Source organism: Puma concolor, chromosome A1, assembly GCF_028749965.1.
Source record: "Puma concolor isolate L17-30 chromosome A1, mPumCon1.1.hap2, whole genome shotgun sequence".
In the NCBI taxonomy this organism is placed as follows: domain Eukaryota; kingdom Metazoa; phylum Chordata; class Mammalia; order Carnivora; family Felidae; genus Puma; species Puma concolor.
The window spans coordinates 48588191-48616182 of NC_141667.1; the positions used below are offsets into that span (position 1 = coordinate 48588191).

At 40.8% G+C, this 27992-nt stretch overlaps 1 protein-coding gene across 2 annotated transcripts in view; it reads left to right on the forward strand.

Moving 5' to 3' along the window:
* SGCD (sarcoglycan delta) overlaps positions 1 to 27992 on the forward strand; it is a 942805-nt gene that overhangs the window by 365377 nt on the left and 549436 nt on the right. For both annotated transcript variants that reach the window (XM_086701802.1, XM_086701859.1), the window contains exon 2: positions 15442 to 15595. The gene's annotated coding sequence lies outside the window, so the exon portion shown is untranslated. The remainder of the gene's footprint in view (positions 1 to 15441; positions 15596 to 27992) is intronic.

A 27992-nucleotide genomic window follows, 5' to 3' on the forward strand; every position in this document is an offset into this window, starting at 1 on the left:
AAGGAGCTCTTTCTGCCTAGGAAGCTCTTCACCTTTCTTCCCCTCTTCTTCGGTTTTCATCCAGGTAAACACTCTTCAGCGTCACAGCTCAAGAACACTCCCCTCCCCTGTGATGACCCAAATGAAGGTTATCCTTTGGTGATCTTGCACACCCTGATACTTAACTCTGTCAAACCATTTTTTGTATCTCAGTCATTTCTCAACACAGACATGAGTGTTTGAAAGGCACTACATGTATATTTGCCAAATGAGAAACCATGGCCTTTGAGGGCACTTAGAGATTAGGAATCGGGAGATCGTGCATCATTTGGGGCAAGTCAGAAGATCTTTAAGACTTTGTTTTTTTCATCTATACAAACTTGTTTCTGTTTTTACGTTTTCAGGAACTCCCAGCTCACATGTGCTTTGATGATCAGTGTCAAAGTGTAACATTTAACATAGCCCTTTGGGCCTGAATTCCTTTAAGACCTGAGAGGCAACCTTGTGCCATGGTTTGTAAGTGTGGACTCTGGATTTGAACTGTCTTAATACAAATCCCAGCACTGCTACTTCTGACAAGGTGCTTGGTGTCCTCTCCTATGAAGTGGAGATGATGATAGAACATTCCTAATAAGTTAGGGAGAAGAACTGAGTCAGTACATATAAACGGGACTTCGATCTTTTTCACTCACCAATAGTGTTCTTTCCCTCCTCTCCTGATAACACTACTTGGTGTAATTCCTTCTCTGCCTTCTGGGAGATAGTACAGCATTGGATTGGCTGCCGGCCGTAAGCACAACGATTTTGAGAAAGCATGGAACGGTTTTTTTTTGTTCTCCTGTTTCCTCTCAGCATTGAGCTGCTTCGTGTACATTGGCAATTTTATTTTTCAAACAAGTACTCTTGCCCTGTATCCAAAATAACTTTTCGAATTAAGGTAGTGATGTGTTCCATTCTCAGGGGTAATTATCTGTAATGCTTTATTTTTAGAGTAATATCCAGTAATTTTCAGAAGCTGGAGCTTGTCATAAAATCATTGAAAGATAAGTAATTTTCTTCTAACTACTCCAGGAGAGTAGCTCAATTGATTCCAATCATGCTTGAGAAGGGAGTTTAGCATTCAGGTTGCCAGTTTATACACACAGTGAGGATAAATATGTTATGAACTGTCTGAGATTTGGGGTGGGGAGGGAACTATGAGGAAATAGGCAAATGAGAGAAACTTACTAGAAAATCCAGTTCCAGTAAATAGGACATACTTCTGCTACTGAAGGAAGGAAATGACTTTTACATCCATGGAACATCTGGAACTTCTCTAAGCCGGTGAACCCGACCTCCTCATGAATGAGGGTGGGGGGAGAAAAGAGAGTCCATGTCTTCGACAAATCACCTCCAAATTATTGTGGTATCTTTTTGAGGGCATGGGGAACAAAGATCACACGTTCTATTTACAGTGTGCTAAAGACTAGAGACCAGAAGGGGCATGGCTGGTGCCTCACAAACAGAAGACTGGCCAGTATGTCCGGCACATGTTAAGTAGGTAGAAGTGTAGAATACAAGATGAGATCAGTGAAACGGGCCAGACCTTGGATCTTCTAAACCACAGTGAGGATTTGAGATTGTGTTATAAAAGTCGTGGGAAACCTTCGGAAAATTTAGGTGGAGGAGTGGAAGTGACTTAGATTTAAAAGCTCATTCCTGCTATAGGGAAGAAAAAGGGGTGGGGTCAGCCCAAGATGGGTTGATGAGAGACCGTTGAGAAGGTTGTAGAAATATTCCAGACAATGGGGCGCCTGGGTGGCTCAGTCGGTTGGGCGGCCGACTTTGGCTCAGGTCATGATCTCGCGGTCCGTGAGTTCGAGCCCCGCGTCGGGCTCTGTGCTGACAGCTCGGAGCCTGGAGCCTGTTTCCGATTCTGTGTCTCCCTCTCTCTGACCCTCCCCCGTTCATGCTCTGTTTCTCTCTGTCTCTCTCTGTCTCAAAAATAAATAAATGTTAAAAATTTTTTTTTTTTTTAAAAAAAAAAGAAATATTCCAGACAAGTGGAGATGTGCTTTTAGGGGCTCCTTCTAGGAGAGGAGAGTGGACAGTAGATGGAGAAGCCACCACCATGTGAGAGGCATTGCAGGTAAGCTGCTGAGTGGCAGTTGTCCAGCATCCAGGATTATGTGTGGCTCTTCATGTGAAAACATTGAGAAAAGCAGCGTGTATTCTGTGTGTATGCACGCGTGTGCGTGTATTGATGAGGTAGAGTATATAACCTTGCCTTAACTGTATTTGTTAAAACTGGAGGCTACATGTAGAATTGTTTTTATGCTTTCTTATGTAATTGTGAAGGAGTTCAAGGATTGACCCATTTGTTCTCCTTTTTAATAAACCATTTTTCCTCTTAGAAATTTCTCAACTTAGAACTTTCAGTAAGCAAGCTATAAAATTGAGATAGAAGTTTTTGGACTTCAGCCAAATGGTTCATGTAAGTTCATGAACATCACTTGGTGCCAGATGGCTAAGAACAATTATCAGGCATTTCTTTCAACTGTGATGTTTTCAGAGAACTTTATGATAAGCGACTAATTTAACTTCACATTTGCCTAGTAAGAAGTGAAGGGAAAAAATAATAGCTATCTAAGGCACAATTATGTAACTCATACAGCTCTGTGGGTTCTTAAAAAATATTAAGTGTAGTGACTTAGCTTCTACTGTGGTGGGAAACAGATGGTTTGGAAAGGCTTCGGACCAGCAAACCTGTATTTCCCCGTACTTCATGCCTAGACTTACGGAATTGTTTGGATTTTGTGTTTGTTTTGAAAATCAAAACAGGATGCTAGACCTGTCTTGTACTCTTTTCTCCTTTCAAAACTGTGGGTATTTTTATGCCTCCTTCACAGCGTGGAAAACTGAGGCTGGATGAGTAGGTCGATTGCTTTAAGTTTGCGGAACAGGGATTTGGTTCAAAGGTTTGAGTGACTCTGTAGTCTTTGTTTTGACATTAGATGACAGCTTTCCTCTCCTTGCTGAGGCTACAAGGCTCTTCCTCTCCCTAGCCAGGCCCTTGGCTGGCCCACAATGTGTATCTGTGTTGTTTTATAAACTTTCCATAATCTACCTCTTGATGGGGCTAAATATGTTTCTAAATCTAATCTTTCTGGTTTCTAATGTGATTTCAGTGAAAGCTTATTTCCAATGCAATGGTTTTGCAATTATAGTGGAGTCTCAGCTTATGTGCATTTAATTTATGCAAATTCAACTGTACGTGCATAGCAAATAAAAAGAGAGCCATTTACATAGTGCAGAGGATTCTGTCCCCTGTTCCATGCAGTGGGCACATGCCACAGAAGAAGAGAGGCTGTATTCTGCTGTTCTCAGTGTCTGTCCCAGTCTTTGGCCCCCCTGTAGGGTGAGAATTTGGTCTGAGTGAAGTTCTATCCCTTAATCATACTTACTTTTCACACTCTAAGGCCCGTAAGATGAGTCTTCACTTTGTTCAACTAAAGAAGTGTGTGGTACAAAACGGAAGGAAGGTTTTTTTGTTTTTTTTTTTCCCCCCTCTCTGGATCTGTTCATTTAACAAATACTAAATCAGCATTTATTATGTAGCAGCACTGTTCTAGGTGCTAGGAATACTACTGGGGATACAGTGAACTACTAGAATAGATCACCTGCCCTCACAGAAATTAGAGTGTAGTGGCTTCTGAAATCTATCAGTTAATGTGCCACCTTCCTAAGATATTTTGAAGAATGATGTTGGTTTTATGTGGTTTTCACTTTGCTGATTTTTAACATTAAATCCCTCTGTCCAGCCAGTTTGAAGACACTTGGGCACTTTTTTAGAAAACTAAACATATTCTTACTTCATGATCTAGTGACTATGCTCCTTAATTTTATCCCAAAGAGTTGAAAACTTAAGTCCATAATACAGAAACCTGCTCCTGAGTGTTTAGAGAAGAGTTATTCACGATTGCCCAAACTTGGAAGCAACCAAGATGCCTTTCCGGAGGTGAATGGGTACAGAAACTGTGGTACAAACAGACAATGGAATGTGACTCAGTGCTCTAACGAAATGAGCTGTCAAACCATGAAAAGAACTGGAGAAGACTTAAATGTGGATTACTAAACGACAGAAACCAATTTGAAAAGGCTACGTACTGTGGGATTCCAACCAAATGACATTCTGGAAAAAGTAAACCTATAGCGATATTTAAAATCTTAGTGGCTGTCAGGGATTAGAGGGAAGGGAGGGACAGACAGATGGAGCGCAGGGGATTTTTAGGACGATGGAAATATTCTGTATAAATACTGTTACAATGTATAAATACCTGCCATGAAACATTTGTCAAAGCCTATGAATGTGTAAAACCAAGAGGGAAGCCTATCGTAACCTATTGACTTGGGGTGGTGATGATGTATCAGTGTAATGGCTCATTGATAGGAACAGATGGACCACTGATTGAGGATGTTGCGGATGGGAGTGGCCATGCGTACTTAGGAGGAGGAAACATATGAGAACTCTCTGCACTCCCTGCTCCAGTTTGTTGTCAGCCTAAAACTGCTGTTATAGTCTCTCTCTCTCTCTCTCTCTCTCTCTCTCTCTCTCTCTCTCCACCCCCCCCCCCACACTGGTACTCTCTCTTTCTCAACAAATAAACATTAAAGAAAATAACCCCCTTGTTCCTCTCAGGCACCCCCATGTAAGCCACAACTCCTTATGTGTCCTATATATTCTTACTAGTTTTTTGATAATAGATAGAATGCAGGTGTATCGTTGTGCCAGTATCATAGAAACATTTGGAAAGATGCTATTTGGTAAGGCATGGTCCTTCAAGATGGGAATCAGGCAGTAGAGAACTGGATCCTTGTTGCTCATCTGGCCCCAATCACTTTTTTTTTTTTTTTTAATTTTTTTTTTTCAACGTTTATTTATTGTTTTTGGGACAGAGAGAGACAGAGCATGAACGGGGGAGGGGCAGAGAGAGAGGGAGACACAGAATTGGAAACAGGCTCCAGGCTCTGAGCCATCAGCCCAGAGCCCGACGCGGGGCTCGAACCCACGGACCGCGAGATCGTGACCTGGCTGAAGTCGGACGCTTAACCGACTGCGCCACCCAGGTACCCCTGGCCCCAATCACTTTTGTGACTTGGACAAGCCACTTAAGTCATCTGCAAAGTAGTAGGATCCGACTGGCTGGTCCCTATGATCCTGTCCAGTCCTTTTCTTTGAAATATTTTTAACTGGATGATTTCGACTTGGTCCTAATTATTTAACAGTGTTACGGTAACATCCCTCCAATGTCACGAATTACAGGTCATATTTTTATTCCTTTAAAAAGTAAAAATATTTAAAGATATAAAGGTGGATAGTATTACAGTGCGCTCTTCTGTGGGCTTCCTCATAGGGTGGATTCCTACTACCTCTTACATAATTCTTTGGAAATGGCTGCAAAATTGTTCTTACATTTATGGTGAGAGTAAAACTATTTTACATTGTGGGACACCCTTTGCTTTTAGAGGTCACTTTGGAGAAAGTATTCAATATGACCTAACAGAGATCACAGGACAGTCCATTTATTTTCAGTTTTTATAATATTTTATTGTACAAGGTTACATTTTTTTGAATTAAGGAAAATCATAAAACGAACGGTTGTGTGTCTATCACCCAGCATGGCAAATCCTAAGATTTTGCAATATTTGCTTCCCAATTGTCGAAGTAATAAAATACTAATGGTTAAAGTTTCATATGCAAAAAAAAAAAATTTAAAGATTTTTGAAGACATTATTTTGAGAGAGAGCAAGCCAGAGAGAGGGGGAGAGGGAGAGAATCTCAAGCAGGCTTCACGCTCAGTGTGGAGCCTGATATGGGACTTGATCCCACAACACTGGGGTCATGGCCTGAGCCAAAATCAAGAGTCCAATGCTCAACCCACAGAGCCACCCAGGTGCCCTGGAAAAAAATTGTTTTTAAAATGAATTTCCCAGGGAGCCTGTGTGGCTCTGTCTGTTAAGCATCCGACTTCGGCTCAGGTCATCATCTCAAGGTTCATGAATTCAAGCCCCGCGTCAGGCTCTCTGCTGACAGCTCAGAGCCTGGATCCTGTTTTGGATTCTGTGTCTCCCTCTCTCTCTGCCCTCCCCTACTCCTGCTCTGTCTCTCTCTCTCTCTCTCTCTCAAAAATAAATAAAACTAAACAATCAAAAATAAAATGAATTTCCCATTTCTGTTTGTAAGTGTGTCACACACTCATTAAGAGGAAAAAAATAATGAGAATTAAAGAGGTCAAAAGCCTACATAATTTCACCACCTAGAGACAACTAGTACCATTTTTATCACATTCCTTTGTTTAAAAAGTTGCTCTATGATGGGGAACCTGGGTGGCGCAGTCGGTTAAGCATCCGACTCTTGATCTTGGCCCAAGTCATGATCTTGCAGTTCGTGGTTTCAAGCCCCGCATCGGCCTCTGCACTGATGGTGCAGAGCTTGGTTGGGATTCTGTCTCTCTCTGCTCCTCCCCTCTCTCTGCTCCTCTCTCTCTGCTCCTCCCCTGCTTGTGCTCTCTCATTCTCTCTCTCTCTCTCTCTTAAAATAAATAAATAAACTTAAATTTTTTTTTTTAAAGTTGCTCTATATGGTTTTATCTGGCAAATAGTTCCCCTTATTTTATTATGGAAACTTAAATTTTAAAATAGAGGGAACAGGGTAATGAAATCCTAGGTAACCATAAATGAACTGTAAGACTTGCAAATTCATTAGCAGTCTTGTTTCATACATCACCCAGACCTCACTCGAGCAAATTCCTACCCATAACCTTCTTCCTTCAATATTGCTGGTTCATCTCTAAATGGTAACATCCTTTTTATAAATAAAACAATGTTATTCTTATACCAAAGATATTATTTTGTACTAGCAAATACCTAGTCTTTTTTGAAGTGACTGCTGACATTTTTTTTCTTTCACTTTGTGTCTCAAGATCCAAATCCCTTTCAGCCCTCAAAAGTGACTGTCTTTCTGAAGTTTCTCTTAATCCATAGGTTCCCATCACTCTTCTCCTTGTGATTTATTTGTTGAAGATGATCTTGTTCTTGATCCTGCAGACAGTTCCACAGCCTGGATGCTGCTCATTGTATCCCTCTGTTGTGTAAGCAAATTCCTTGGTCATGTGCATTTCCTTTAAGCTAGCAAGTTTAATTCAGGTCACATGTTTTTGGCTAGACTGCTTCCTAGGTGAAGCTATTGTGCCTCCATAAGGAGGCACCTGTTATCTTTCTTTTGTAATATTAGCACCCATTGGTGATTATTACCTGGATTCATTATTTCATTAGGGGTTAAACAGTGGAGACATTCTACTTTTTTTAATTTTGTTTTCATTTTTTGGTGAGAAACTTCTACAAATGGTAACTTCTTTTCTTCAGTATTTGATTATACGTCCTAAGGAAAGGCAGGACAGAAGGTTGATTTCCATTTATTTACTATTTTCAAAGTAATATTGTGGTTCTCTCGTGTCTTCCAAAGGTGACCAGTAAGATTTTTTTTCTTCTTAGTATAATTATAAACTCACAGATTTAAATATATCTGTGGTATTTTCATTCTTTGCAGTATTAGGATCATTTATGTTCTAATTTTCTCATGTGTAATTTGGATTTCTTATTATGAGTGTTGCTGAGTTCATGGGCTATTTGCATGTTTTTTTCTTGTAAACTTCCTGTTGATATCCCTTGCCTATTTTTCTAGACACTTATTAGTATTTTTCTTTTCTATCTTTATAAGGTATTTAGATTGGGAATATTAACTCTTTTATCCTACAAAATGAAAAGATTACCCCTCAAAAACTCACGTAAGCAATATAAGGAGCAAAACATGGGCAGTTTTTATCATAGACAAACATGAGTTCATGACCCATCAGGAAAGACTCTAGGGGTGGTTGGAAGCCCAGAGCCTAGACTCACTCTCCAGGGTTCCAATCCATACTCTGTACTGTGGCACAACTTGCTTGAATACTCTGAGCCTTCTCCTTCTCCATATGCAAAAAGAGAATCCCAATAGCACTGCTTCATTTTGGAGCATTTCTTGAACAAATGTAAGCTCAGAACAGTGCTGGTACATATGAGCTCAATAGCTAATCATTTCTGAGACTTTGATTACTTAACAAAACCAATGATAATGTGTTATGCTTTTATTAACATCTTGGGGGTTGGGCAATAATTCTGCCCCTCTCATTCTCAGGTGATTTGGGTTTATCCAATGCCTCAGTCATTCCCTAGACTGGCCTTCCCTCTTTGCCACCACAGAATTAGCAAGGAAAAGGTATAACTTGCTTTGGAGATCAATCAGTGAAGGAGATCAAACATAAATGGTTAATATATGTCCACATACAGATATAATGCCTATGCAATGTCTCCATGTTACATTCTTACTCTGTTCGTCAAAGAAAGAAACATGACGCAGATAGATTTGATGTTCTCAATGTCTTGTTCTAGTAGGTAAGGCACGAACGTAATGTTGCACATAATATTTTTCACCTCCTAAAATCCTTGTAAGAGCTAGTTGAGGTGTTGTTATGCCCTTTTAATAAGAAAATTCATACCACTATGAATTATAACATAAGTGCATTATATTAATTCAAACGTACCATCATTGTATTAAAGTTATTCCTCAAAAAGAACGCTTTGAGATATGTATTATGACTTCTGTCTTGCAGATGAAGCACTGAGATGTAAAAAGCATGTCCAAAGATACAGATAGTGGGCAGCTGAGCCAGGAATCAAACCCATGCAGGGATCTGATACTTTCAGCCAGTATGGACCTTTGCAGTTTATGGTAACAAGGCAAGACAGTGTCCATGTTTACAGCCTCTTAGAATGACATGTTTTTGCTGAGCACACTTGAGTGTTCATGGTGTCATAATCTTGTGGATCTAACTTCTATATGTCACCAAAAGAAGGAGATCAGAGACTGGGGTTCCAGGGATGAGGTGATGCTTTCTTATATTTTCTTTTTTTTTTTTTTTTTAATTTTTTTTTCGACGTTTATTTATTTTTGGGACAGAGAGAGACAGAGCATGAATGGGGGAGGGGCAGAGAGAGAGGGAGACACAGAATCGGAAACAGGCTCCAGGCTCTGAGCCATCAGCCCAGAGCCCGACGTGGGGCTCGAACTCACAGACCGTGAGATCGTGACCTGGCTGAAGTCGGACGCTTAACCGACTGCGCCACCCAGGCGCCCCTCTTATATTTTCTTTACTGTGTTAGTATCTAGAGGTAGATGGAAAGCTGCCACTTAAAATGGCCCCTGGTAACTTAACTTCTGGTTCACTGAGGCATGTACTCAAGCTGTGTCTCCATGCTAACATATAAGAGGGGTGTGATAAACTCACCACTGGCTGGGTTTGAGGTGGCTTAGGAAGCCTACTGTCTGGATTTGAGGCCACGTGAGGTACTGTGCTGCCACTGTGAATTTTGTTGGGATCTACAAGGTCGAATGGTCCATAGACGTGTGGAAGTTGATGGAGAGTTTGAATACATGAGTCATGCAAAGAGCAGGTGTATTTAAGGAATCGTATATATACTTGCTATTAGGCTGGGAACAAAGACGGCTTCTCTGGTGACAGTGATACATTTCCTAAAGCAAAGGTGAACCTGTATTTGTAGATAGCGAAAATAGCAAATGTCAGACTGGGAGAAATAGTGGATAGGTGCATATGGAAAGGGGTGAGGGTGGGCATCTATCCTTCGATGAATGTTAAATTTTAAAAGCACATCTTGTGGGCCACCGCTGTTTCTGCCTACAGACTGTCAGTGTCTGACCCTCTTGATGAAGTTGGAGATAAATCATTTGTTAACTAGCCAAAGAAAAATGCAGATGAACAATGAGCCCAAAAGCTAGCAAATTCCTTCAAGTTTCATTATAATGTTCAGTGACATTTCTTCTAGAGTCCCTTTGATTTCACTATTCAATTTTTTTAAATGTTTATTTTGAGAGAGCGAGTGAGCATAGCATGCACATAAGCAGGGGCAGAGACAGAGAATCCTAAGCAGGCTCCATGCTGCCAGCACAGAACCTGACAACTGGGGCACAATCTCACTAACCGTGAGATCATGACCTGAGCCGAAATCAAGAGCTGGACGCTCAACCGATTGAGCCGCCCAGGCTCTCCTCACCATTCAATGCAAAAGGCTCACCAGGTAAGAAAATGAGGTGTTAATGAGTTGGCAAGAGATCAGGTATCTGAAAGTCGTTAGATATATCCTATTATCCTTAAAATCCAGTGACACAACTATTCTTCATTTATTCCCTAGTAATTTGATGGTTTGGTGTCCAGATTAGGAATAAATAGAAGACTTCCAGATTTAGCCCAAAGGTAGTGATTGCAGTTACAGATGAGCACCCAGATCTCCAAAATATTTTATGTTTCACCAACCCAAAGCTGTTTCAATAAAGTTAGCTGGTAGGAAGTGTAATTAATATTTTAGAAACTGAGTCCACTACCAGTGGTGACTGGGTGCAGGGCATCTGCTGTTCAGGAGGCAACTGTCCCAACATGGGGTGTGACCTCCTCTATGGCTTTGGAAGAAACCTGCCCTCTCCTGTATCTGGGTGCTTTCACTCTGTCTGGCAGAAACCAAGCCCGGCCAGTCTTCCCACTTAGGTGCTTAGGAGACTGAATTCTTTCCTTGAAGATCAGACTGTGGCATTTCTGAGCATCAAAACTCCCCTGGACCAGATCTAAAATCTAGGAAAGAATCCTTTGTGATTTTCAGTGTATTTGGAGAACACGGAGAAGCTCTAGGGTTGGTTCTGAGTTAAATCCTGTCACTTTCTAGTTGTGGGATCCCACGCACATTACTTTAATGAGGTCTTCGTATGCAAATGGAGGTAATGAACATGTGACGCATTGCTGGCAAACACGAATGCCACGTGTATGTCTGTGAGGTGCAGCCTTGGACACATACATGGTTTGTGTATAATCACAGTGCTTCTCCTTGAAAGGGAAGTCCTCTAGGGCAGTGCTTCTCCAGTTCCTGGTAAAACCCAGCCTAGTTCATTGGATTTAAATTCACGGTTCATCCCTTCCCCCCGCCCGCTTCCACTCAGAAATCTTATTCAAGATACATAGTTCCTAGTATCTTTATGTCCCTCTCCTACTGTGCCTCGTCCTGCCCTCTCTGGCGAGTGTGTCTGGGTGCATTTGTGTTGTGTTGTACACTCACAGGAATCATTATTAACTCAGCCCAATCATTAGAGAGGTGTGGTTCACACTCTGCCATCAGAACAGCCACTAATTGATGCCTCTTGAAAAATGACATATTCCCTGAAGCATTCAAGGCTGCCCAACAGGCAGAGATTACACCCACCTCTGTGATTAGCACTCTAACCATGCAGACGTTGGTGATTGAAGACACATGTTGTTCTTTCTTGACATTATTCCCTTTGGCAATATTCCTAGTATATCCTTTCTCAGTTTATTTTGCCATATAACAGCATTAATCCCATCACATTCCCAAAGATTTCAAAAACGCTGATTTCTGCAGCTGTGTCCTCTGAGCCCGGTACCTTCTTACCATACCATCCGTGTAGCATTTTGTTAATGAATGGAATGTATACTTGTGGATTTGGTGGCTACTTTTTTCTTTCTTTGTTGCAGGAGGGAAATAAACCAGGATCAACTGAGAAGAGGTGTGTGTGTTAGATGGGGGCTGGGCAGCAAACTAAGGAAATGAGCTTAATTCTTGAGAAAACCAAGAATTAGAGAGTTCTCTATAAAATCAGCAGAAATTAGGCTCTGTATAGCAGGACACTCTGTCACTACTTGAGACAATCCACAGCTTTGGAGGAGTTTGTCCAATCTTCCCGTATCTGGGCAGAAGTTAAGAAATGGGAAAAGACAACAAAAAACTGCTGGAGTAAAAGCTTCATGAGGATAGGAATGAAATCGTTAATCTTCCCTGCCCTTAACAAAGTGCATGGTCAATGTTGTGTGTTCAAAAAACATGTGTTCGTAAATGCATTTCTGGGCAAGTCCTTCAGTGACTTAGTATGGAGTATACGTAACTTGTCCCTGAAGCATCCTAACTTATTATTGGGTTGTAGTGTAGTTAAACCTGAAAAGTAAGTGACATTTTTATGTTGTTACTACCTGCGCATAGTTTCCTAATATCAGTTAGGAAAAAAAAAGGAAGAAAGATGAATCCAGATAGAGACTCAAATTCTCAAAGCAGTCAGCACAATTTTCTTCATAACTCCATGTATCATTGTGCCAAATGATAGCATTGTGTGCCTTCCAAATTGGGTTTCTTGGCTTTGGAATGCAGGAATAATTGTAGACTGTGGCTTTATGATTATCAGCCTAAAAGAATTCTAGGGACAAGATCATCCTCAGATTGCTGGTCATCAGCAAGAGGATAAGAAAAGAAACAGAGAACTTGAGTGTCTCATGTCGCAGATTTCTGCCATCTGCCCTTAGAAAATAGGGGCAGTTGGGGTAAAGCCTTTCCAGAGAAAGTCATCAGGGGCCACAAAAGCAGTTGCGTGTGATGAAAGATGGAGAAGATTAAGACTCTGCAGGCAGGTAGAGAAAAACTCAAAATTTCATGCAGGATGGTGGCCTGCAATCATGCAAAATAGAAATTAAGAGCAACAAATATTGAGTCCTTAGGCCCTGCACAGTAACAGATGATTCACCTATGTTACCTTGTTTGATTTCCACAAACCCCATATAGAGACAGCTATTTCTATCCACTCGCTTTGACAGAAAAATGATTTTTAGACAGGTGGAGTGTCTTGGTTCAGAGTTCCACAGTGGTGGAAACAGGATGTGAATGCTAACACTGTCCTGAACCCTAGTTCTTAAATATTGCACCCTGCTTCATAACCAGTCTTCGACTACTCAGAATGATGAAGCCTTTTACTAATTACAAAGGAAAGCAATCAATTTTGGGGGAGTGAGGACCTCTTTGAAGGGCATGTATTTTAGCTCAGCGAGCATCAGGATCTCAGGAAGGGGAAAGGATCCCACTGAAGGCATTCGGTGCGTTGGTGGCCCAACTAGCCTCAGATCCATAGTCCTTTGATCCCTGCCCCACACCTTTTCCCTAAACCTATTTCTCCTCTTGCCTTTATCTAATCTTGGATCCCGTTTCCTCATATTCACTCAAGAAAGGCAGGGACTGAAATTTGAGGGAGGGACAAAAAATAAGTGTAGAGGAAAGGCAATGGAAACTGAGAAAGATGAGGTGAAGGTTAATAGTGAGAATGCTACATAAGGGTGTAAGCAGAGCCATTCCACTATGTGAAATATATTCTCTTGAGTTTCTAGAAAACCTTTGGGCTCTTCAAATATAAAATACATCTTCTGTGTCACCTGCCGGGCTGTACTGAACCTATTCCTAATGCCAACACTAATCGGTCCTCATGTAGCTGTGATTACATAGTATCAGGAATACTGGAGACAGATGCTTTTGGTTTAAACCTGGCTCAGCCATTTATCATCTGAGTGGCCTTGAGAAGGTTTATGTAACCTTCCTGTTCGTTCGTTCGTTCGTTCGTTCGTTCGTTCGTTCATTCATTCATTCATTCAAAAATATATGTTGAGCTCCATGTTGGTGCTAGGCTGTACGTGAAGTGCTGGAGATCCAGCAGGATGCCAGGGATAAAATGTCTTGTCTGCATGGAACTTGTGTGTTACTGGGAAAAGGTAGATAATTGAGTAAACCATGTAGTATATGAGCAGGTCTTTACCAATTTGTAAACAGTGAAGGGGGGATGAGGAGATGTTGTCAGGGTTTACTATTACCAGCAATTGTGAAAAGGTCACACTGGAAGGAAGATATAAAGTAATGAGGGGAGAAAGAGCCTTCCAGGTAAAGGGAAAGTGCCCAAGTCTGCAGTACAGCTAGAGGAATAGTTGGGAGGCCAAGATGGCTGGAGAGGAGTCAGTGAGGGCGAGGGTAGGAGATAAAGATGGTGGTAACAGAGCTGTGTCACGTGGAGCCTTTTCGGCCAGTATAATGACTTTGACTTTGGTTCTGAGTGAGGTGGAAGGTTTTGAGCAGGGGAGTGTCATGGGCTTACTCAGGGGCCTAGTTGAGAGTGACAGCCATGGCTTGAGCATACCTGCTGTGCAACCTTATAGATCTATAATGATGCCAGGAACCAGAGTGTGAGCGAAGGAGAAGGTAAAGTGGTCAGCTTTTGGATTTATCCTGATGATAAAACCACTGAATTTTGAAGAGAACATGGGGTATGTATGAGAGAGAGGACTCAAGGTTGATTGGCAGGGTTTGCACCTGACCAGCAGGGTGAATAAAATTGCCTTTGAGAAGGAATAAATTAGGAAGAGTGTGAGCCTCACTTTTTTTTATTCAGAGGGTGTTGTGTGGGTAATAGAATCAGGACTTCACTTTGGGCATGTCCTGACATGTCTGTCAGAATTCCAAGCAGAGTTGTTGGATAATCCGTCGATCTGAGAGTCTGGAGTTCAGCGAAGTACCTGGGCCAGGAGATGATCTCAGAGTTGTCAGGGTATAAATAGTTTCCTGAGCCTTGGAGCTCGGGGATGCCCTTGCTGAGTGAGTTCACAGAGAAGATAGTTTCAGGACTGAGTTCCAAGATGCTCTTATCTTGAACATTGTAAGAGAGGGGACTCACAGAGGTAGCCATGATGGAGTGGCCAGTGATGACAGGCAAGTTTGCTATCTTAAAAGCCAGGGGAGGGAACTGTCTCAAAGTGAAGAAGGGATGCATTGTCCCCTTTTGTCTCATTTTATTTTATTTTATTTTATTTTATTTTATTTTATTTTTTTATTTTTTTATTTTTTAATTTTTTTTAACGTTTATTTATTTTTGAGACAGAGAGAGACAGAGCATGAACGGGGAAGGGGCAGAGAGAGAGGGAGACACAGAATCGGAAGCAGGCTCCAGGCTCTGAGCCATCAGCCCAGAGCCCGACACGGGACTCGAACTCACGGACCGCGATATTGTGACCTGAGCTGAAGTCGGACGCTTAACCAACTGAGCCACCCAGGCGCCCCTTGTCTCATTTTAACATAGACCACAGTGTGAAGCACGTTTGCTTGTTTTTATTCAAGATTTGCTTGATTCACTGGTGCAAATATGCCACCAGTAATGAATTATCTTGGGGAAAAAAATCTCTTTTTTAGTTTCCCTATGAAGTGAAATGAGCAAATTTGGTTATTTGTGTCCTAAAAAATCTGCCAGCCTTGATGCAGTGTGACCTTTTCTGCTTTTGTATGATTACTCAAGTCTAATCAAGACTGAATCCATTCAGGTATTATTTGTATTTATGCCAATCAGAATTTAATGTGTCTTCTGTTTAGTCTATTCAAGTCAAATGGTTTAGAATTTAATATCCTTGTTGAAGGTCCGGTTTAGGTTTCATTTATGAATATCTTCTTTCTCTTATGATGTTTTGTGTTTGTTTTTTTTTTTTTCTTTTGCTGTTGTTGTTTTTGTAGCCGTGGAAGAAACCTCCATCTTCAGAAGGCAGTACTGGAACCCGTGTGGAGGTTAAGAACACTATCCCGTTGGTGGTGGCCTGAGGAGACTATCTCAACCCCAATGTTGCCCTGAAATTTGTGTTCAAGATTCAAGAAGATTAGGACTGCTAAGGTATGGACCTTTGATCTTGAGATCTATATGTATATATACACATACATTTAAAGATATACACACACACACACACACACACACCCATACATGTATATAGATTTATATATGTGTATATATGTGTGTGCGTGAATATATATATATATATATATATATACACGCACACATAGATTTACGGCAAAATATATAAATATATATTTAAGGCAAAAAAATTAAAGATACTTAATCATTTTCATTCTTTTCTCCTCCTCATACCCCATTTCTCTTTCCTTTCTCCTTTCCTCTTTTCGAGCAATGATCTTCTCTCTTGCTACTAACTTTTGGGATGTGGTGGGATGAATAAAGATACAGTGAGAGAAGCCAAAGTCCACATGGTCTCCATAATAATGAAGTGACCAGAGGGGAGTGAGACCAGGCACGGGGAGAGGTGTCTGCAGGTGTCTGTGATAGAAAGAAAAGTGAAATGGATCCAGGCGCCTATGTGATAGGACTTCAGGTACAGAGATGAATGAAGAAGGCGTGCTGTGGAATACACTGGTAATTCCTACTTTCAGTGTCCACAGGACACTTTTGGCAAAGCTTTGTATTATTTCTTAAGTTCTTTGGGAGGACCTGCCTTAATATTTATTTTGGATACATACCAATGTTGAGGCAAGTTTGAATAAGGAGATTCCATTTTCTTTATGGTTGCAGTGATAATCACTGTGTACATATACAGGCATATGTGTAATACATATGTATTATATGTATTATATATACATATGTATTATATATGTATATTATAATATAATACATATGTATATATTATATATTATAACACATATATATTATAATACATATGTATATATACATATGTGTTATATATATACTATATACTATATATATATATATATATAATTTGTGGAGTGGTGTGTAAACTCTCTCTCTCTCTCTCTCTCTCTCATTCTCTCTCTCCCTGGGTGGTGAGAGAGGAACAGATGGAGGGAGGAGAGAGAGAAACCTACAGAAACTACCATTAATGGCGCGTTTACTGTGTTAGGCATTGTTCTGTAAGCTCGGGGGGAAAATCACAAGTATAAGTGATAACAGCCATCTGGAATAGGGATTTCTGTTCTGGGAAAACAAAAGAACTATAAGTAAAAAGGTTTTCTGAGACTCTGTACCACGGAAGGGCCAATGGGCAGACACTCTCAGACATATTGGAGTTTACATCTCTATGCTCACTACTGTAGAGAATAGTAGTACAGCACACACAGCTGGGTAAGCCCTGTGGAAATGCGGTTTAACAGCCTGGGGCCACATGACATGTCTAAGAGAAACTGGAGAACATCTCCGACAATTCCATTGATAACTCATTGCTGTCATTTTAATTGCCTTCAAAGACAAAACCTTCATACCCCAAAGGCTTTGGAAATGGGGAGAACAGTTGTAGCTAAGGTGTTGGTTGGTTCCCTTCTCTGGCACAGAGGACTCCCATAGGTCAACAGCTGGGCAAGGTAGAGTTCTAGAGCTGATGAAAATCGGACACGTTCCAGCCTTAGGCCTTGCTTTCATTGTATCTTCGACTTTCTCACTGCTGAAAGAAATGTGGTAGATACTTTGCGTTGATTCTGAAAAGACCTTCTTTTAAGGAGGAAGTACATTTACTTTCTCTCCAGTTTTCGTAAAATCCTCCAAGGCCCGTGCAGAAATGATTAAGCTCTGATGCTCACGCGGCTCACAGCACCTCTGAAAAGAGTGCTGAGGGGCTGGTGACAGTGGGAGGGTGGCATTTGAAACTCCTCTCTTCCCTTTATTCGGGGGATTTGTTATTTTTTTCAAAGAAGGAAAAATAATTTATCTCCTTCACAAAGGGCACCTTCAAAGCAGTTCACATCTAAATATTATTTATGGATTAATTTCCCATTAACATGGTTCCAAAGGCTAACTACGTAATTGAACAATCAGAAAAAGAAGTAGCATCCCTTCTTTGGGTTCTTGCACAAATCCCAACATTCTGCCTAAGAGATGCATCATTGTGGTATGGCCCTCTGCTCGCATGTGCTTGATCTGTTGGAAAGAAAAGCTCAAAAAGCTGTTCTGTGCTAGTCATAAAAATCTAGAGAAGCGTGGGGGTTTAGGTTGGGGTTTTGATGACTGAGTTCTTTGAGTGTGTTGATCTTTAATTCCGAACCTGCCTCTGTTCTGTCAGGAATATTCACCTAGACGCTAACCACTTAAAACATATATTCAGAGAAAGTTTTAAAGGACTTGGCCATAAAAATGTTCCTGGTTCAGAGACCAATCAACTCTTCAGGGGAAAATAAAACTTTCTCTGATTGTTGGCGGAGGCCACAGGGAGAAGAATGCGCTTTGCGGTGCGGGGACGTCACGGGGCTAGATTCAGCTGTAGTGTGCGCAGGTATGTGCGTGCCCCTGCTCACAGACCAAAATTGAATTTCCAGGAAGGAAGGAGGAAATGAGGCAGTGTTGGTACATCAATCTACCATAATGTTTTCTGGCTCCCATGCTCCAGTGTGTTCGGCAGATTTTTCAGATGTCTTTTCAAGTGAAGACAGTGTAAATTAGTGGCTGTGGTCACACACTTTCGAAAAGGCAAATCAAGCTTCTGTATGAACATTAGGAAAGCCATTTAATTTTTTTTTTGAAACCAATGCTGCTCAAAGTGCAGCCCAGACACCAGCAGCATCCACGTCACCTAAGCTTGTGAGCCATGCAAATTCTCAGGCCTTTCCCTAGACTTACTAAATCAGAACATCTTAAAGTGAGGTCCAGGAATCTATGTTTAAACAAGTCTTCAAGATAATTCATATGTCTTGCTAAAATTTGAAAACCACTGCTAACCCTGTTCCTTGAACTCTGAAAAAAGAGTTTTAGAAAATCTTGGGTCTAAAAACTGGGACACTCTCAGAAAATTGGTACACCTAAGTGTATGTGTATATGTGTATGTAAACACTCACACACATGTATTTATAAATACATCCATATGGCATTGAAAGAGAGAATAAAACCTTTCTCAAATGCCAAAAGCAAAGTGTACTGGGCTTTAATTATTGCATCTGACATAAGGAAAAGTTAAAAAATTGATAATAATAAAAAGTAATGTTAGATTGGCTGCCATTGTAAACAAATGGATCAGTGGACCAGAATTCTACATTAGACCCACACATGTGCAATCAGCTGGCCTTCAACAAGAGCACCACATGAGTTCAGTGGGATAAGAAAACTGCTTTAAGAAATAGTGCTGGAGGGGCGCCTGGGTGGCGCAGTCGGTTAAGCGTCCGACTTCAGCCAGGTCACGATCTCGCGGTCCGTGAGTTCGAGCCCCGCGTCAGGCTCTGGGCTGATGGCTCAGAGCCTGGAGCCTGCTTCCGATTCTGTGTCTCCCTCTCTCTCTGCCCCTCCCCCGTTCATGCTGTCTCTCTCTGTCTTAAAAATAAATAAACGTTGAAAAAAAAAATTAAAAAAAAAAAAAAAAAAAAAAGAAATAGTGCTGGAATACCTGGATATTTACTTGAAAAAATAAAGAATCTAAACCCCCACCTAGTCCCGTACATAAAAAGCAACTTGAGTCAAATTGCATACTGAACAATGAAAGCTGAAACAACAAAGATAGTAGAAGAAAAGTGAAAATACCTTTCTAACTTCAGAAGGCAGGTTTTCTTTTTTAAAGGACACAAAAGCACAAGCCATAAGAGGGAAAAAATACACTGAACTTCATGAAAACTAAAAACATCTATTCATTGAAAAAAACTAAGAAAATAAAGAGATGCCCCACAAGACTGGGAGAGCATATTTGTAACACATATATCTAACATGTACATAAAAAGCATACAAAAAAGATATAGAATGGCCAATGAACAGAAGCGATGGCATCTGACATAACGTGTCATCAGGGTGATGCAAATTAAAAACGTAAGATCCCACTACATACCTGTCAGAATGGCTAAGATTCAAGGCGTGCCAACACCAAAACTTAATCAGTCTTGACAAATGTTTTTCAAGACACAGAACCTTCTGCCACTGCAGAAATTTCCCTCATGTATGAGCCACTGGAGCTCTCATATGTAAAATGTTCCAACCACTTGGAAGAATTATCTGGCAGTTTCTTAGAAAGTTACACAACTGTCTTCCTGGAGGGCCAGATATTCTAGTCCTAGATATTTATTCAAGAGGCTTGAACACCTTTGTTGACACCTGTTAATAGCAGCGTTTTTAAATAATAATTTCATGCTGAAATTGACTCAGATGTCCACCAACAGGAAAATGGATCAGCTCTGGTATATTTGGAAAATGAAATGCTATTTAGCGATAAAAAGGAACATTCTACAGATAAACATAATAACATGAATGGATCTCAAAAATAGCATGATTAAAATTAGTTAAATAACAAAAAATACTTTAGGATTTATGTGAAATTGTAGAATGATCAGAACTCACCAATGATAGAAATTGTTCAGTGCTCAGTTCTGGTGTGATATGATTACCTACCTAATTTAGAATGGTACATGAGGGAAATTTCTGGAATGACAGAAAGGTTCTGTGTCTTGACAAACATTTATCAAAACCGATTAAATGGCACATTCACTAAGCGTTTCATTATAGGTAAATCATGTACGTAAAAATGCATAAAATATTGTTTTTAAACTCCCATTTATTTTTTTTTTAATTTTTTTTTTAACGTTTATTTACTTTTGAGACAGAGAGAGACAGAGCATGAACAGGGGAGGGGCAGAGAGAGAGGGAGACACAGAATCTGAAACAGGCTCCAGGCTCTGAGCTGTCAGCACAGAGCCCGACGTGGGGCTCAAACTCACGGACCGTGAGATCATGACCTGAGCCGAAGTCGGACGCTTTTTTTGGTAGAGTTGCAGTGACGATTAAGTGAAATCATGCTTGTAAAGTGCTAGTATGTGTTGGTTTCTTTTAATCTATATGAATATGAAGCTGCTGTTTTTGGTTTAAAGATCGCATGAGCCATGACCCTCCTGAGTAAGAGAATTAGCATTACCTTCCGTTTACTGTGGCCTCTCTGAGTCAGTGTGTATATTCCTGTGTATACTTAACTAAAGCTGAAAGCAAACTACTGTCGTTTTCTAACAACTGGATCATTTGAATTATAAAAATTGAGAAACTCTGGAAAAAGTTGATCCTGTTGTCAAAAAAAAAAAGTTTAAATAGTATGTAGGAAATTGTATTGAGGGAGAGCTGTCATTAAATGTGCATGTTACAGTTTGTCTGTCCAGAGTGATTGAAAGGGAATCTGAAGCTTAACATGGCTAATGGATATCAGCAAGGTTAATTATCTTGGGAACACTGAAGAGCTGAATTTCTCTGTGTACGTCTCTGATTTGTGGTACTGTCATATTATTATTTTTTGTGTGTGACACTTGGACATCAGTCTGTATTTTAGCTGTGCTCTTGAAAGTCTCAATTTCCATGGTCAAATTTAAAATCCAGACATACTACAAATAGGTGCAAGCTAACAGTGCTTTTCCTACAAAATACAAATTAGTTTATTACCACCTGCCTAAGTCAGTAGAAAATCTCTACACACTTCTGAAAGATGTTATGAAAGGGAAATTTAAAACTGCTTTTGAGGATAGTTTTTTGTCATTGTTTCTGATTGTCACCACTAAGTGTGGGAAGGTGGGTGGCTTAGGAAAACTCTTCAGAAATTGTCAGGGTGTGTGTGATGTGTGTGTGTTTGTGTCTGTGTGTGTACAAACATGTATTTCCCTTTTGGAATATTTTTCCCCAATAAATTCTTATGCCGGTTTTTGTACAAGTGTGAGTATTGATGTGGATCACTTGGGCACTTACCTGTTTCCTTCAGAAGTGGAAATGGTGGTTTCTGTATTTTGTGTGCCTCCCAGCACATTAGCAGAAAGGTGGCTAACTTATCAAGTCTTCTGACGGCCCTTCTCATGGTTTGCTTCAGCTCTCATTGGATTGCCCTTAACATTCATCACGCATCAACATTTCATCTCTGGTAATAAACATCTTGCTGTCAGAAATGAAAGCATTCGCAGAGATACTTCCTTGTGAAAGAAAGAGAATCTTGCTGGAGAGCCCACAGTGTTGCTTTCTGAAGCTGGCTTTATTTCTTTAAGCAATTTATGCCAACCACATTCTTGAGCAGAGGCGTCCTGCCGAGTTTGCTACTTGGTAGCAAACCTACCCACTGGTAGGACACCTACCCACTTTTGCGGTTGGTTCTCAGTTTCCTCATATGGAAAATGGGGGTTCAGATCACACAATTTCAGTAAGTAGTCCAGTTTCACTTTAAATAAATGAGTAATTAATGGTATTACAGCTACATACTCTGGACATGTTTGACACCTGTCTGTAAGGCTCAATTCAAAGATGGAATATGAAGGTCCAAACAGCTGGAGATGAAGAAATTTAAAACTTCGTCACCAAACTTCTTGTTGAATTTTGTTTTTGTGTAAATTGTTACACATTTTTACTGGGTTCATTTAAACTAAACAAAACGGTTCAACCGTTCTCCCACCTCTCACTCCCTGCCTCTTACAATCGCCAATCTGTTCTCCATGAGCTTGGGTGGTGGTGGTGGTTGTTATTTTTTAAGTGAGATTATGCAACGTTTGTCTTTCTCTGCCTCACTCATTTTCATTTGGTATAATGCCCTCAGTCTCTATTCATGTTGTTGCAAATGACAAAATGTCATTCTTTTATATGGCTGAGTGATGTTCCAGTATGTATTGCTACCATAGCTTCTTCATCTGTGTATCCACTGACACTTGGGTTGTTTCCTTATCTTGACTATTGGAAATAATGCTGCAGTGAACATGGGGGGGGTGCACATGTCTTTTCCAATTATCTGGTTTTCTTCAGAGAGACTCAGAAGTAGAATTGTTGGATCATAGGGTATTTCTTTTTTTATTTACTTTTTTAATGCTTATTTATTTTTGAGAGAGTGAGGGAGCATGCAAGGGGCAGAGAGAGAGGGAGACATAGCATCTGAAGCAGGCTCTATGCTATCAGCCCAGAGCCCAATGCGGGGCCTCGATCCCATGATCTGTGAGATCATGACCTGAGCTGAAACCAAGAGTCGGATGTTTAACTGACTGAGCCACTCAGGTGCCCTGGTATTTCTATTTTTAATTGTTTGAGCAATTTCCATACTGTTTTCCATATAGTTTGGACCAGTTTGCATTTCCATCAATAGTGCACAAAGGTTATCTTTTTTCCACATCCTCACCAATGCTTGATGTATCTTGTCTTTTTGGTAATAAGCATTCCAACAGATGGGAGGTGGTGTCATCTTGTTGTGGTTTTGATTTGTATTTCCCTGATGATTAGTGACCTTGAAGATGTTTTTATGCCCCCGTTGGGCATCTAGGTCTTTGGAAGAATGTTTATTCAGATCAGCCCATTTTTTAAATGAGATTTTTTGTGTGTTTGCTGTTGATTTGTAGAGGGTTTTTTTTTTTTAAATCTCTTTTGAATATTAGTCCCATGTCAGTCACATGATTTGTAATGATTTTCTCCCATTCAGCCTGTTGCCTTTTTATTTTGTTGATGGTTTCTTTGCTATGTAGGAGATTGTTAATTTGATGTCATCGTACTTGTTTGTTTTGCTTTCGCTGCACTTGTTCTTGGCGTTAGTTTTGAAAACATCCTCACCGAGCTCTATGTCAAGGTGTCTGTTGGGTGGCAGTCAAAGAATTGGGGCTCCAGACTAGTACCTAAGCTCCTTCCCGGGAGATACTGGCAAGCTGGAGCGAGCAAGAGGCTACCAAGACAGTGTCCACAGCTTATGTTGTTTGAGAGGAACTCCCTAGGCCACTCAGTTGTGCCAAACCTGAAGTCTGCCTCTGCATCTGAAGCTCCATAACAAGGAAAACAGCCTCCTTCACAACAAGACTAGTGGCTATGCCTCAGTCCACTCTGCACTGCCCTGGGAGCAGTAGCCTACCAAGAACCGTCTTGCCGATTACTATAGTCTTGTGGGACTTAGGGATGCAAGCCCCTCCGACCGCTAGGACCAGTGATCAAGGGGAGTCTCCTGGGTGTTAGCTGAAAAAAACCGGCACTACATGCGTACAGATCTCTCCCCTTCCATAGATGTGTTCTGGAACACAACAAGGTGAGCGTGAAGATTGTGCCCACCCTTCAAGGTCTGTGGAAGGCCTTGATGCGAGTTTAATTAGAAGCCTGTTCCTCAGACCACAGTCATGATGATTAGCAGTAGACCTCCACAGAAAAGACCAGGTTGATGGGTCTGGTGCCTCTTGGTGTGCCCTGGGGGTGGCAGCTGTTTAAGAGCTCTTTCTCTGTTGGTTACAGTCCTTGGGGACCTCTAAGCATAAGCCCTACTAGCCACAAGGTAGGCAATGTAGAGGGGCCCCCTGGCAGCAGTCACACAAATTAGGGTGCCGGAAGGGGTTATGAGCTCCTTTCTGGGTGATGCAAATTATATTCTTATGTGACCAGGAATACAAGCTCCCCATGGCATCCAGTGCTAGACAATCTATCCCCTGAGCAGCAGCTGCCAAAATCAGGGCACCAGCTGCATGAAAAAGGCTCCCTTCTGGGTGCTCTAGCACAGCAAAGGGAGAGCATAAAGATGGGAACCTTCCAGTCTCAATCCACAGAGCGTTTTCCAGCACGTCTCAGACATGTGTGTTAAACTAGATGTCTGCCCTCCAGTCCAAGGTTTTAGTATAAGCAGGTAAGCCTCCTTCACTTGAAGTCCAGGTGCCATCAGCTGCCTCTGAGTTGGGCCCTGGGGAAAGTGAGTCAGAGCCCACTTTGTGGCCCTTTAAGAGATGTTTCTCAGATGCTACTCTCTTGAGAGTCTCTAGATATGAGTCGTGTTGGATTTCAAAACGACATGTTTTTGGCTTGACTCTTGAGTGCATGTCTTGAAAGTTGATGTGCATGATGGAGAGTTTGAATCCTTTGCTCCTCAGGGAGAAGCTTTGGGTTTTGGGTTAGCTTCCAGTGCCAGGGATGGCGTTGATGGTGAGATAGTGTCTCAGTATCTCTGACCGGCTTTCACTTAGTTTTCTTCTCATTTTCCTGATGTACAGTCATTACTCAGCCAAGCTGTAGGTATTTTAAGAGGAAATTGTTTCATATGTAGCTGTAGACTCCGTGTGTTCATGGCAGGACATTCAGAATCTTCCTGTGTCACCATCTTGAATGGGAACCTACTTGTTGAATTTTTGCTCGCACTGTATACCCTGAGATGTTAGAATACCATTCAGAAAGTCTTCTTTGGGATATTTTACAGAGGGGGAAATTGAGGAACCAAGATATTAAGTAACTTTCTGGAAACCATCCTGGTAGAATAGGAAACTCTCTGATCTTTGGGTTAGGCCCTTAAAATGTGCAATGGGCCCAACTCCATTCACAGAATGTTTCATCCTGCCCTGAAGCTTACCCATTACAAGAAACCTGCTTCACTGCTCTTTGATTCTGCTTCCCAATGTGGTAGCACCTTTTTGCCTGTATGTTTTGTTTCTAATTCAAAGAGCTACTGTTTTAGGAATAGTCTCCTTTTGACAGTTGCTGAGGAAAAGATGTGTGTTTCTCCCCTTGAGCATGATGTTTTGCAGTCGGTCTGTTTACTTGAGCTGAATTTTACCCAAGGCCTTTGAAACTAACAAAATCTGAGTGGTTGCCGTGTTCAGAATCTTGTACAGATTGAGGTCTCCTTTGCCAGGTTAAAACACCTACACAAGCCCACCATTCTCACCAACAATGACAATGACAAAATGGCCCTTTTAACTTTTCTTGCAACTGGGCACGGTGTTTTTATAGCTATGCAAATATAACCTAGGTTAGGAATCTACGAACTGCAAATTCGCAACTACTGATCATCTTTCTTCTCAGAAAGACTTTCTCTTCCACTTGCTTCTTCTTCCCCTTTGCTGCTAAAACTACCCCCCACTTTGCCATTTCTTTTTGATGACAGTTTTTCAAATGTTCACACCAGCATTTTCTTGATCTTGAGCTTGAGTTGCAAAGGCGATCTGTGCCTATCCCATGTTTGTTGTGAGGATCAGATGGGAATAATTGTGAAAATACTTTGAAAATCCCCCCTGAAGAACTGTCCAAAGACCTTGATGTGCAATACACAATCTTCCTGCTCGATTCTGTCTGTGCAGCAGCTCTTTCTGTACCCCCAGCCTTTGCACCTGCTGCAGTGACCTTCTCCATTTTTCTGGAAATGTGTTCTGTCTTTTTAAACCACCACTTCTTTGTACCTACTGATCCTTTTGCCCATAGTGGCCATCCCTACTCCCCCACCAAAAAAAAATCTGAAATGTTACTCATTTTTTAAGATCCAATTCACTGGAAGCCTTCTGGGACTCCCCTGAGCCATGTGTCAGTTCTTCTCTGACTTCTTGGCACTTTATTTCAAGCCTTCATTATCACTGTTAGGATGAAAGAGGTCACTGTGCTTGTGTTTGGAAATCAGTCTCCTTCAGTGGAATCCATCCTTGCTTTTCTGAATGTATCTGCGGCTTCCCAACTCTTCCCATAAAATGGTGAGTACTTAACAGGCATGGGAATGGATAGAGGGTGCTTAAGTATATCATAGAATGGATTCAGTTTAAACATAGGTCAGTTTCTCCTGGATGATTGGTTACTTTTGGATTGCTAAATTTTCTTTTTGGTTGTTTTCTATTTTTGTTGTTGGTTTCTATCTACTTCTGATTTTTCCATCCATATAATCTTTTTTGGAGGTCTTCTATTATTTTCTTTCTAGCTACACTACCGACTCTGATTATTTGTCTCTCTTACACAGCACTATGCATGGCAGCCTTTCTCAAGTCTTCACTCTGACTACAGGATTGGTGCCCGTGTTGCATGTGCTCCAGCTGTCCTTTCCTGTGCCCTGTGCAAACATCACTCACCAATCCCAGCTCAGAGCCCTAGAATACTACATCACTCCAGAAAACAACTGATCGTAGCATGGAAAAACAAAAACCTGTTTGCCAGTTCTGGATTGGGAGATTTCCTTTCCAGAGCTTCCATTTACTCTTTGCAAGGTTGGGACCTAGTTGCTTAAAGACCGAATGCATTTAATTACTCCTTGCCTTCCATGTATCTAAACCATAGCTCCTTCCTTGAGAGATTATAGGTTTTAGGATTTGGGAAAAGTTTAACAAGCTGTCAATTTGCTCCATTGGACTTGAGAAGCCAAGAAGCACTTGTGCAACATTTGGAATATCTGAAGAGCTGTTTCTGTAGTTTGAATTTTATAGAAATCAATGTTAATGTCCCTGGAGATTATTCAGGTTTTTGAAGAAAAATTACTCTTTTAACAGAGGGTTTTCAAAATATTTTAGACTCATGAGGCTAGATTTAGTGGTAGAGACCTCTTGATTGTGTTTTCTGACAGGTGATGGTCTCATCTGCAAATAACGTTTTGATGTCACTATTGTGGGTCTAACAAAGAATATAGGAAAGTCTGATGAAAAATTGATTTATAACTATAATAAAGCTGATAAAAGCTCCCTTCCCCAGAAACAGAAATATAATCCATTCATTGTAGTCACTAATTTTCTGACATCTTTCTTCAATCACATTACCTTCTATCCATGACTATGATTAAGCCACAAAATTTCATCCCCCAAACAATGACCACATGTAAATATAGATGGTGCTTATGTAATTTCAGGATGTGTTTGTATCCACTTAACCCCATCAATGGATTAAAAGTTCAGAACTGAACCTATATTTATGTAGAAGGTGTTCTCACCCTAGGTAATTAGTTTGTGGCTTTAATCTCCTCCTCCTTTAGGAGTGAAAATACACACATAAAATAGAAAGAGAGGCCAAGTTCCCAAAAAGCAAGTATGTGACCTATAGGAGGGATAATAAACATAGAAAGCCACCAGAAGTAATTTTTGGCATTTAATGATATTCACAACATTGATATCTAGGGTTTTACTGGAAGCTGTAGGATTGAACTCAAGCAAATGTGTCTGCTTCCCTCTATATAGTTAAACCCCAATTGGGAAAAAGGATGGGAGAAGGGATAAACAGTATATAAAACTTCAAAATATCTTTGGAAGATTTATAAAGGAAATGCAGTGTTTTGATATATAAAACATAGCTCAGTAAAGATATCAGAGGAAAACGCTCAGTAGAGCTCTAAAAATGGGAAATACGCCAAAGTACGGGCATAAAGGAGGAAAGAAGGGAAAAGAAGGGCATAATTAAAAATCTGCCTGTGGTGTGAATTTTGGTTTGTCTCTTCTCTATTGCTTCTCATTAACAGAGCTGATAAAATCATTTTAACCTTAAGCAAAACAAACTGGAAAGGATCCTTTCTGAAGACACTGAGTGAGCTTCCTATGTAGAGCTCTTCAATTGGATGGGTGTCCTAGGAAGGAACCTTTAAGGTCCTAGGAAGGTT